The following is a 12,801-nucleotide window of genomic DNA, read 5'->3' on the forward strand; positions in this document are numbered from 1 at the left end:
TGTGGAGATGTTGTTTACCTTTGTGTAAATCCTATCCAGCAAGAGTTACCAGAGGAGTGAGTAGAAACAGGAGACTAAGTGGTCCGTATGTCTAAGTTGTAAATTGATTCCACAATGTGAGAAGCCTGTTTTAAAATATTAAATGATTTATTTGTCTTAATACACAATAAACACTTACTGGCTTGTTAATTACTCTAGCAATTCCACTATTATCTTCTCCACATATTGTTACTTCAGAGCCTTTACAGGCTCTTCACAAAGTGCAATGGAAAACAATTCTCCTTATTGTGTACTTCTTACAGGAACAAGCTCTGCTCTAGACTATACATGGTTCTAAGCAACCAGATTAAAATAGTTGTAGAATAGGTTACTGGCTCAAACAAGGTTCAAAAAGGTATTTTCTAACTTGAAGGAAGAGGTTCTTATAAAACATTCCATAGACAAACATCCTCAAAAACTTAAATGCAATACACCTTTAATGATATACATTATGGGGATGGATAGATGGCATTCATCATTTAAAATAGCTAATAATATCATAAAATTAATATATTTAACTTTAGAAAATCTAATAATTTCCTCCATAATTTTTCTTAATTATTTTCCTCTTGAACTAATAATGAAATTAATTTTTCATTTTTGAATGCAGAGTAACTGGTTGTGGAAAGAGATGATCCAGCATTTTGATGAGTGGAGGAGAGAAGATGGTCTAGGATTACAACTTGAATTTGGATAATTCATATTTAGATATCTAGAAGTTGATTGTCTTCTCATGGCATCAATGTTTTTGAGCCAAGATTATTATACTAGAGCAGAGTCTTTTGCTCCAGGATTTCCTGTCCTAGTCATTCCCCTCTCCATTCCTTCCTTAAATAGACCAAACTATAGCTCTCCTAGAGAGGTGTGTGTGTGTGTGTGTGTGTGTGTGTGTGTGTGCGCACACGCGCGTGCGGGGAGGGAGGCAAAGTTATCCAATTTTACAGCTCCTCATGTGAGCATAGGAATGGGATGGAGGTGGAAGTGGGATAAATGTTGGGGAGGCATCAACAGTGTTCCCCACAGAAGGCTTTAAGACACTATGATTTATATAAATTCCTTTAGATGTTGGTCTGTAAAAAGATAAAAGAGGTGATGCGGTAGAAAAGACGAGGGCAAATGTGAGAAGACCTTGGTTCCAGTTCTGCCTATTGGTATTTGCAATCCTGGAGGTATCCCTTGACCTTTTTGAGACTCATTATCTTACTATGTGAAGGGGGTGGGAGTGACAATACCATACCTGTTTTACCTACCCTCCCTCTGGGGTTGCTGTGAAGATCAAATCAGATAATATATGTGAAAGTACTTTGAAATTTATAAAGTATTAAACAAACATAAGATGTTTGTCTGTTGCTTTAGCACTTAGAATACTTCAGAGATTAAACAAAATCCTACTGTGGTCAGAAGGCAGATTAGGATAAAATCCTATCTAATAAAAGGGTAACATGCTAACTGACCGTACCTTCACTATGCCCACAGCCAATCAGGGCGCTATGCAAATTAACTAAGATGGCAGCCCCCACGCACTGCCCCGCCCCCCATCGCTGAGCAGCTGACGGACCCAGGCCAGCAGTAGGTGCCCAGATCGCTGCTGGCGCCACCACCGCCACCCGGGGCCAAGCCCCGACCCTGAAAAAAGGCGGAAGACGGCGGCCAGAGTCAAGGCCTGGGTCCCCCCTGGTGCCAGCGGAAAAACTGGTGCAGGCAGCCAGGTGAATGAATGTCTTGCACGAATCTTCGTGCAAACGGGCTCCTAGTAATTTATGAACGTCATCATTGCTAATAAAATATTTAATCAAATATATGCCAGCGGTACTATCTCTGTGAATTAAAAAAGCACATTTTTTGGGCTTTGTTTCCTGTGAGGGTGCCTTTGAAGTCTCTGTGTACAGCACTTGCAGTTTCCAGTCCCCTGATCTGCTTCTTACACGTCCACCATGGACCATCTGCCTCCCGCTTCTGGGCGGCCAGATTGCCTCCTGAAATCTGACCGGCCCCGTTCCTTCAGGAGCCACACGTCTTTTTCTATTAAAAGGGCTGTTCCAACGAACTGTGAGCACTCTGTCATTTTAATAACTCCCCAGCTCCTGTCGGGCCCGGCAGAAGTACGCTGTGGTGACGAAGAGGCACGCGAGCTCTCGTTCTCTGCTGATGCATGACAGTGCAGACATATCCCATGTACACTGAAAAGTTATTTAAGGGCGAGGATTGTATATGTTACCCTTTATGTCTAATCTTCCACCAGTGCCTTACGTCCTATAGAGACTCAGTAGACATATATTTGCTGAACTGACATGCTAAGAAGTATATCAGCTAATTAGCTTTATCAGGGCTTTTCAGCTTGGATTTATTAGGTTATTTATTTAATTATATAATAAATATTTAAATCTGGGATGTAGTGAAGTTAAGTCCTGCTCTGAGTAGCACCTGCTGATTGACTAACTTCCTTGGTTTTCTCTTTATATCGCTTATTCTTATGCTTCCCTTGTGACTGGGTTAGAATGCAGAAATTGGATTGGACAGAGGAAAAAAAACACACACACACATCTAGTCCTTGCCCTGGAGTTTAAAATGAATGAGAATAAGCCCAGTGACAAAATAAAAATTGAAATCTTAACCTTCTGTTATTAATATCAAAGCCTCTATACGGTTACCTCATTCTTTTCTTGCCACTAGACATCTGGTAAGAGATTCTAGCAACTTGGAAGTAGAGAGCTAAGTGGAGGCATCTCTAATTCTTAATCAAACTATACCTTTCCAGGGTATTCTTATTAAAGGCGACTGGCATTTCTGAATGTGTTCCCTTTAAAAAAAAACAACAACGTGAAATTATAACAGCACTGTTATTTTCATTTCTACACATGTCTTCTAATCTTTGTCCAAATGTATAGATGTTCTACATACTTGCCTTTCTCCTGTGGGTGCTATATTCAGTCCTGAGTTGCCCTGGGAGGATTGAATCTGCTAGATGGGGGCTCAGAATTTCTGAATGGCCCCCTGAAGTCTAATCTATGCCGCTGCAGAAATTGACCAGAAAGGTCTGACATTCCCTGGGGAGGTATGTCCTCAACTTTAGAAGGCTAGGGGTAGGGGCTGAAGCAGAAAGTGACTGGGGGGAAGGGGGAGGGCTATAAGATATTGACCAGTGACCTCAATGGAAAAGGAATGAAGATTAGGTTTTACAAAGGAAGAGGTGGGTAGGTATTCAAGTAATATTATTTCAGATGCTAGTAAGGTTTCTATTCCCACCCAACTAAAATAAATGAGAAACAAAAATGAAAACCTAACCAAAGTAACAACCGCCCTAATGAAATCACCTCCCCATTAGTTAACAAACACTTGAAATTAGTTTGAGAGAGCTATACTACTTAAAAATGAAAACTTCAGACATTAGAGGTTGACATACATTTTACCAAAGGGTCAAGAGAAGATGATTCTTTCAGTTACAGAAGAGAGAGCTGGGAGAAAGTGAACTGGCCAAGTAGAAATCTTAGAACTGCAACCGAAAGAATCCCTCCCAGAACACTCTGGAGATCAGGGCTGACACCACGTGCCTTGCTAGCGGTTCAGAGTCCCCGGCGCTCGCGGAGGGGTGCGGGGGCGTGGGCCGCACCGCGCACAGGTGGCGGCCGCCCCAGCTGCGCCGCGCTCGCTCCGCGGGTGGGCCGCCAGGCGTCGCGCTGGAGCCGCGGTTGCCCGGGAGACCGAGCGGGGCCAGTGGGCGGCGCGGAGCCCAGCGGAGCCCGGCTGCTGCGGGAGTAGCTGGGCGAGAGTTGGGGGGAGTGGCTCCCCGGGCGGCGCGGGGGGCCGGCGGGTCCTGGGGCAGCGCGAGGTGGCCGTGGCGCCGCGGGGCGAGGCCGGCGAGCGCGGGACGCCCCCGGTTGCAGCTCAACCTCCGCGGAGCGGGGCGGCGCGGGAGCTGCACTTGCCTAGTCCGCGCGCCCGACGGTCTCCGCCCCGCGGGGCGGTTTGAGACCCGGCGGCGAGTCGCGGAGGACCCGGCCTCCCGGGAGCGCCGAGAGCCCGGCACGCGCCTCCGCCGCCGCGAAGAAGGAGCCGAGCGGGCGGCGGGCGCGCTCCCGGCGGCCCCGGCATGACTTCTCGGGGCTCCCCGCTGGCGCCGTTGCTGCTCCTCTCTCTGCAAGGTGAGTGGCCAGAGCCCTCGCGGCCAGGTGGGGCCCGGCCGGGCCGGCGGTCCCTGCAGGAGCCGTCCGGGGACCGCCTGGGCCAGGTCGTGGGAGCGCAACTTTCTCAGGGCCTCCCCAGCCCTTCTGTTGGCCGAGGCTCCCGCGCCCACCCGCCGCCCGCCGCCCCGACGCGCGCGCCCCTTCCCCGCCTCCCGCACAGCCCAGGTGTGCTCTGAGCGGCGGCGACTCCACCTGCGGCTCGGTTCCCGCGATCCCGGACCTGACTCTGACCCCGCCTTTGTAGATAATGAACTCCCACACTTACTGGGTCCCGTGGGAAAAACAACGGTATTTTAGAATCAGTTTCTGTTACCAGGCGGCTCCAGGGAAACGGGAGATGACTTTGAAACAATTTAGAAAACTTTAAATCGTACCTTTACCTTAATCTTTAACAAGCATATATAGGTTTCACTGAAATTGTGATCTTTTTTAAAAAAAATGACTATACAGTGTGCTGCACTATATTTGAAAACAAGAATTTATTTTTTATATTCTAGCACCTTCCCCAAAGGATATAAATTGACTTGCAAAAATACCTAGACTATAACAAGAATAGTACAGAGGGAATAAACGTGTCCTCAGTTTTCTTGTAAACGGTTTCTAGAAACCTAAATTGAATTTTATACTCTCCATTTACTCTTTCTTGCATTTTATTTTTATGCATAGCCATACTTAAACGACTTTCATCTTATATGGTGCCCTTTCTTTTGTGAGTGCATTGTCCTGTGGAATCAAATTTTCTGTTCCATTTAATTAATTGTCGAGATTTACTGAGATTTATCTGAAGGGTTTTATTTTAAAAGCAGTTCAATGATTGATGGAAGATTGTGGTTAACCCTGATCCCTCCCACTCCCTGGAGATTTCAGTATGTTTTCTGTAGTTTTATGGTCTTATTTGAACTGATAATATACCCATAGATCTTGAAGTAACATAATATTTACTAGGTGACTTAAGTTGTACAAATTCATTTGGAAGGGGAGAAATGAATACAAAACTTAGTATACCTTTCCCATAGAAGCCAGTGAAGGAAATAGTCTAAGTTACAGATAACTTTCATGGAGTTCAATAGGTATATTTTTAGTGATGATGTGTAGATAATAAATGACACCAGTATGTGTTTCCAAATACATTTGTCTGAGAGCCAACATTTTTCTCTTTCTTACTTCCTTCAAGTGTGAAATAAGATTGCGTAAATATTCTTAAATATTACTATAAGAACAGCTGAAATTTTTGGTAAAAAATCTGTTAACCTTTGTATATTACAATAAATGCCACTCGTTTTTGTAAATAGCACTTGTGTAGAGTTTGTTTTTGAATTCTTAGGCAGTACTTTTAAAGAATTGACATAATTCTCAGAATCAGGCTTACAAGGTCATCTGTGTGTTTTGTTTTTTTCTTTCAGCAGAACTATTCCTAAGCCACCCTAGAATGTTTTTAAAGGCTTGCAAGGACATTTTAGCCTTCATGATAATCTATTCTGTAAAGGCACTTTCACCCTCAAAAATGAAAACTTGTGTTGATATGTTCAGCGAATTGTTACTGAGCTACTCTGGTGGGGAGGGATGGTGGTGGAAGACAAAGATACACCAGAGTTTGTCCTTAAGGAGCTTACAGTTTTAAAACAGGCTGTAAGCAGGCACAGTTGATTTATGATACAAGGAATATATGATGAGTGTCATTTGTTAATGATGATATCAAGGAAGACTTCATGGAAAAGTTTACTTTTGATCTGGACTTGGAATGAATAGGATTTGCACTGACTGACTTGGCAGTGTTTGGGCTTTCCTAGCCAAAGGAACAACCCGATTGAAGGATATGAAATGGAAAATGCAGGGGCATATTCTGGAAAGGACACGCCCTTCTAGCTGCTGGAACAGGAGGTTGTGCAAAGGAGAAAGGGCTAAAAGGGTAGAACAAGGAGAATGGAGAGTCTTGAATGCTGAGTTGGGGATTTAGTCAGCAGGCCCCTCAAAGGCCGCTGATACTCAGTTTCCCTAAGATGGGGGAGGGGAAGAGGGTGAACAGCTATTGAGTGCTAGCATTAACAGTCTCCAGGAGAATACCATGCCCTGACTGCATTAAATTATTGAACCAGTCAATGGCAAAGTTGGTTTCAATGAAATAGGGTCCATCCCTAGGACTTCCAGTATGGAATGAGGGGGCGGAGTGTATATCTGAACAAAGTTACTTCTATTATGAAGAAGGAAAAGGGAAATAGATGCTAGATGGATATCCATTGTAGCAGTGAGCATTACAGTGGCATAATGCACCAAAGGTAGAAATAGAGTGTGTCTTAAATTTATGAAAGAAATGGATGTGAAGATATTTCTGTTTAAATATCTGCAGAGTAACGTCAAAGGGAATTTGAATTGAAAAGTTGACTACTGTTATATAGTTTTTCCAGTGGGTTAGATATATCAGAAATGTTTCTTGTACTACTGGTGATTCCTTGAAATAGTGGATAACTTTTCAGAATATGAGAAAAGCATAAAATAAAGAAAAGACCATATAAAATGAAATAGAAATGAATTGTGAGCCTAATTGTTAGCATGATGAAGAATTTATTGTAAACTTCAATTTCTTAGCTCTAATTTTAGTTATGTAACTGTTTTGGAACCATTCACTTTTTAGTAAAAAATCTGTAGTCTGACCTACATGAAAGGCGACAGCCACTGGATGGAAATTTTAGGTAAATTGAGCTTAATACACTATATATTCAACATGAACTATTCAGGAAACAATTTAAATATTAGATCACCAAGCACTTCACAGTGTTAGGCTTAGTACTGTTGTCAGACCCAAGGCAATGATACCATGGGTAAGACGTCCCCCCCCCCGACCCCCCCAGTAACAAACAGTATGTGGCACATTTTCAAATGTGTTTTCACAGTTCGGTAGTGGAAGCATTTATAATGAACAGTCTCATTTGAATCTTCATATGTAAGCCATGTGATTTAGTGCCAAACAAGGTGACTTGCTGGTACATAAGATCCTTGAGTCACACTGACTTATACAGAACAAGGGACTGGAAGTCCTAGCTGAGTCGGGAGAACGCTGTGAAAACTGTGGTGTTCCCACTTAGATTCGGACCTATAACTAGTTTATTCAGAATGGGGATTGTGTCCCTTTTTGTATCTACACAAATGATACCAACTTATTTCTACACGTCAGGCAGGTTGAGGTAAGATTGCCGGATTTCTGGTCGTCCAGTCCCCGCCTTTGTTTGATGAGGACTGCTTGGCACTTACACAGCTCACACTCGTTTTGAGGGCAGCTCCCAGGCCATCTGGAGGCTCCGAAATCCTCCCTTGATCATACTTGGAGAGTAACTGGTTTCAGAGAGGTTGTCAGTTCTTGGGTGGTGTTCAAAAGGGCATCTGATTCGAGCTGAATTTGGTCTTAAAAGTGGAAAGTTAATTAGTTTACTTATGCATTAATCGGATCTTACTAAACCGTGGAAGGATTTTTTTCCTTTCTATTCAAGTTTGAGCAATTCATTCCCTCTGTACCTGGTTTTCTACTGCCTCAGAAAGAGACTATAGAAGTAGTTTGCATTTTGTGATGGTTTTAAAATTGTAGAAATGCGAACTCAGTCAAAGAGAGAAAATCTATTTCCTAATTTCACAAATGATAGGCTTGGCCATTGACCTGATAGCTGTTCATCATTTCCATTTTCAGACACTCCACAACAGATGCTATGTGGTGTGGCTCTGCCTCACTCATGTATACTTGGAAGATCACATTTTAATAAATATCACTAAAATTTTTGTTTATAGAATAGGATTAACAATACAGATTTGCCAGTGTGAACAAAATGTCTATTCAATAAAAAATCCTTAGAGGAAATCTACTTTCTGTTCCTCTTCATTTAGTATTTTGATCCTGAGAGAAGTAACAAAGTGACAGGGTCAGATGCACGCTTTTATTGAGAAAAGCATGTGGGTAAAGAATGTGAGATGCCAGAAGCACTGAGTTTAGGAAATACTTGTACCTGTAGAGTTCTGTGGAAGAATCTTCAGAGAATTTGGTGAATGTCAGTGGCTATGAGTGAAAGCAGGTCAGGATTTAGGGTTGGGATAGATGGTTAAAGTATAATAGCTTTGGAAATTCAATGGTATTTTTCCACCAAAGGGTCACAACTATGTAATAAAACAGCATGGCATTGTGAATGCAACTCTAATATCACGAGGCCACTTCCAGGCCAGTCTTAAAAGACTCCTTAATTCAACATTTTTAAAAATCAGAAAGAACTTTAAATTTTTATTGAAGCATGTTGAAGATCACACCAGTGGAAATGTTAATAATGTCCTAATTTATCCACCTTTGCCCAGAATCTCCCTATTCACAGCAGTTGCTCATGTAAAATCACTTTTCTCTCACTCCTGTATTCTCAGTAACGTTGATTCTTTTCTGTCCTCGTTCTTTCTCATCCTCTCCATTTTGGAGGTTGTTATCTCCTTCTGTAATAGCATCAGGTTCTTTTAAGGTAAATAAATCTAGCCATTCCTGTTTGTTTGTTTTTTTCCCCTAGTGATTTAATTCTTTCTATTTCAAGGATTGATACAAAAAAAAACCAGACCCAGGCAGGCAGACCCAGAAATCACCTTAGAAGGTGGGCATTGGTGGAGCTATGTGAGAATGTAGACATAGTTCTATGTTAATATTTTATTCTTGTTCAATGAAGTTAACTTTATGACGGATAAAATTCTGTGTGTGTGTATGTGTGTGTGTGTGTGTGTGTGTGTATGTTTTCCCTAAAGGACACTACTATGTCTGGCACATAGTATGTGCTTAGTAGATATTGTGGATAAATAAATGTTTACTGATATAAGTGATAATACTGTCTGCTTGTAGTACCTAAAAAGATTTTTTTTCTCTTTTAAGGAAAATGAGAATTGTGTTAAAATTTTCTTTAGGGATTTGGTGTTACTGTGTCAGCTTCAACTTCTTTAAGATTTAGTATATATTTTATAGAAGAGAGATAATAGGGATATATTTTAAAATTCTATAACTTGGGAAGTTTATTTAAAAATACAATACAATACAGATCTTTCAAAATTGAGTCTTAGATTGTATTTAATCATAGAACTTTGAAGTTTTCCATTTTTGAAATATTTTTTCCTAAAGAATTCCCAAAGGTTTTGTCCATTTATTAGTTTTTTTAAGTCGAATATATTGGGGTGATATTGGTTAATAAGATTATATATGTTTCAAGTGTACAATTCTGTAATACAGCATCTGCATATTGTATCGTGTGTTCACCACCCAAAGTCAAGTCTCCTTCCATCAACATTTATCCCCTTATAACATTTTGCTTCATTTAATAAAGAGTGTTCTTGGACTTTTGGGAATTCACTTAGAACCTACAAGTTTCCCATTTCCATGTCTGGTATTCTTAGTTCTGAGGGCCTGTATGTTAGAACTAATAGCCCAAGCACAGATATAAATAAAATAACACCTCGTATAGTCTAAGCTCAGCTTCCCTCTCCCCACACCATGTGTATATAGTACTGGAGATCCTTTTTAGAAATAGGAGCATTAACTAAATCAACTCCATGTAGGGCATTATAACCTATTCCCAGTAGAGATTGCCAGTTGTCCTCCCCTCCTATTCCCTCCCCTTTTCCTGAAGTCTGCATCCTTCTAACCATAGTTTCTTCCAACTATGATTCATTTCCTTATTGACCATTCTCTCATTCTGCAGCGATGTTTATCTCTCTCAAAATGTCAGAGGTCTTCAGCTAATCATAGCCAAGTTGTCTACCATGTCCTCAAGATGCCTTAAGTAACATCAAACATCGATCATAGTACTTAATCTTTGTTTCTTTGGACCAGATCCATTAATACCAGTTTACAACTTCTAGCAGCCCTCATGGTTCAAGATCACTTGGTAGAACACAAAATAGTGGCAAAAAGAGAGGTTTGAGTGTAGTAAACATCACTTGTTGCAGAATGTATTTAGCATTTTAGGCTTTTATTGGTTAAGAAAGCTTCTAGTACAGTTCACATATGCATATTGCCCATGTGTAAATCCAAAGTGCTGTACTGGCACTTGTTAGCCAAGACTTAAGACAGTAGGCAGAGCACGTGAAAATGTGTTAACAGTATACTGCAAAGACTCTCCAACTTTTGACCTCAGAAGTTAATGGGGCCTTAAGAGATTATCCTATCTAATAAAAGAGTAATATACAAATTGACCATCACACCAAGACATAAAGATGGCCACCCCCATGTGGTCAAAGATGACTGCCTCATGTGGACACAAGATGGCCCACAAGATGGCCACCACAAGATGGCCTGCAGGGGAGGGCAGTTGTGGGAAGTTAGTAGTGACCAGGCCAGCAGAGGAGGGCAGTTGGGGGTGACCAGGCTGGCAAAGGAGGGCAGTTGGGGGAGACCAGGCCAGCAAGGGAGGGCAGTTGGTGGGGACCCAGGCCTGCAGGGGAGGGCAGTTGAGGGGACCAGGCCTACAGAGGAGGGCAGTTGTGGGCGATCAGGCAAGCAGGGAGGGCAGTTGCGGGGGGACCAGGACTTCAGGGGAAGGCAGTTGCGGGGGCAGGCCTGCAGGGGAGAGCAGTTGGGGGGACCAGGCCTGCAGGGGAGGGCAGTTAGGGGTGATTGGGCCAGCAGAGGAGGGCAGTTGGGGGAAATGGGGCCAGCAGGGGAGGGCATTTGGGGGGGGACCAGGCCGGCAGGGGAGGGCCAGTTGGGGGGGACCAGGCCTGCAGGGGAGGAACAGGCCACTGGTATCAGGCCTAAACAGGCAGTCGGACATCCCTCAAGGGGTTCCAGATTGGAGAGGGTGCATTCTGGGCTGAGGGGCCCCTCTCTCCCCCCTATGCACGAATTTTGTGCACTGGGCCTCTAGTTGAGGATGATAAAAAGTGTTTGTGTGGATTAGGTTTATCAATATTTACCATATTAAAAATTAAAAGTGAGAAAAATTTAAATATTTATTAATTAAAAAAACAATAACAAACCTATTATATATGGACATATATAATGTATTTTTTGTGAAACAAGTAAGATCTTTTTTCCTAAAACCAAAAAATATTAGCGAGAAGAATGATACTGTTTTACATTTTTGGAAATCTCTTTACTGTCTTGCTCATTAGGAGATAGCTGGATTCCCCTCTCTGCTTCTGCATTCAGTTTACTATGATGTGTTGTCTTGGTTTGGTTGAAATATATAAAGAATACATGGCCTCACACAAATAAGTAGTTAGAAAGTAAGAAGTATTTTGATAGCATTAACAGGTAATTTTCAATATTCTTTGATATTCCACCCAAACTCAGTAAGTAGTAGTTTATTAAAGACTAGTGGCCCAGGGCACGAATTCATGCACATTGAAAGGAAATTAATTAGAAGAAATATTTTAATATCACTATTCGCCTTTTCTCTATAATAGAAGTGTCAACCAAATTCACGATAGACAATGACGGATGGGAACACACGCGTGCCATTGGTGCTAGTGAGAGCTTTATATGTATCGCACATGTGGGAGTCAACTTAGCCTTTTATAGATATAGATAACCTTGCTTAATTAGACCTGCTTTCTGATTTAGCTAAACTTTTCCCAGCCCAGTGAAACACACTAACTTCTCTTTCAGGTAATTGTCAGCAACACAGCAGTAAATATTAATACAAAGCAGATTATTATTGTAGATCATGCAGGGAGAACAACAGGTAAAATATTTAACTGCAGCAGTGTTTGACTGTATTCTCTGCAGTGAGAAAACCTGAAGTCATTTTTTAATGTCCACCATTTCTTACTTTTTTTCAGTCAGGTCAAGTTTCTAAGCTTTATAAATCTCTGCTTTCTGGCTAATGAAAAGAAAATAAGATTCTACCAAGTCTCCTATCTACCTATTCCAGGACTTCTGTAAGGATCAAATGAGATGAGGCACGGGGAAAACGCTTCACAGACATTTGGTTAATGTGTAAAATGTTTCCACCTGGCTATCAAGCAAGTCAGGTTCCTGGGCTAAAGAAACTGCAAGGAGGCTAGGGAGAAGAAGCCGGGCTTTGCTATGTGACGTCTGTTACCTGGATGGTCGGACACTTAGCATATTAGCCTTTTATATATATAGATTGGTTGCAATGTGGAATCAGAAACCGTATCAATAAAAATTTCTTACTTTGTTATATTAAAACCCATTGGTTTACGTTGTACTTTGAATGGATCTTTTTTTCATGTATGATTTTTTTTTGGTAACATTATGCACTGATAATTTGGAAAATATTGGTTCATTGATATAGGTGTAAATAATAAAAATACCATATTTGTTAATATCACCATTGTTCTTATCAGGACAGTCTTTAAGTTTTGGGAAACTGTTTAACTCACAGTGGCAGATACAAGTTTTCCAAAAATTTTAATATTTCCTTCATTTGGCATCAAACATCTGTCAGTTATTTCCCTTGAAATAATAATCCTATTTTCGATTTTTGAGAAACTGTCTGCCAAATACCTAAGTCTGCATAACCATAGTCTGAGTTGTTCTTCAAGTAAAAATGCTGATACATGAAAAAAAGCAAGTAATTCATTCAACTTTGAGCTCCTGCAGTTGCAGCAG

The sequence above is a fragment of the Eptesicus fuscus genome, chromosome 3 (assembly GCF_027574615.1).
Source record: "Eptesicus fuscus isolate TK198812 chromosome 3, DD_ASM_mEF_20220401, whole genome shotgun sequence".
Classification (NCBI taxonomy): Eukaryota; Metazoa; Chordata; class Mammalia; order Chiroptera; family Vespertilionidae; genus Eptesicus; species Eptesicus fuscus.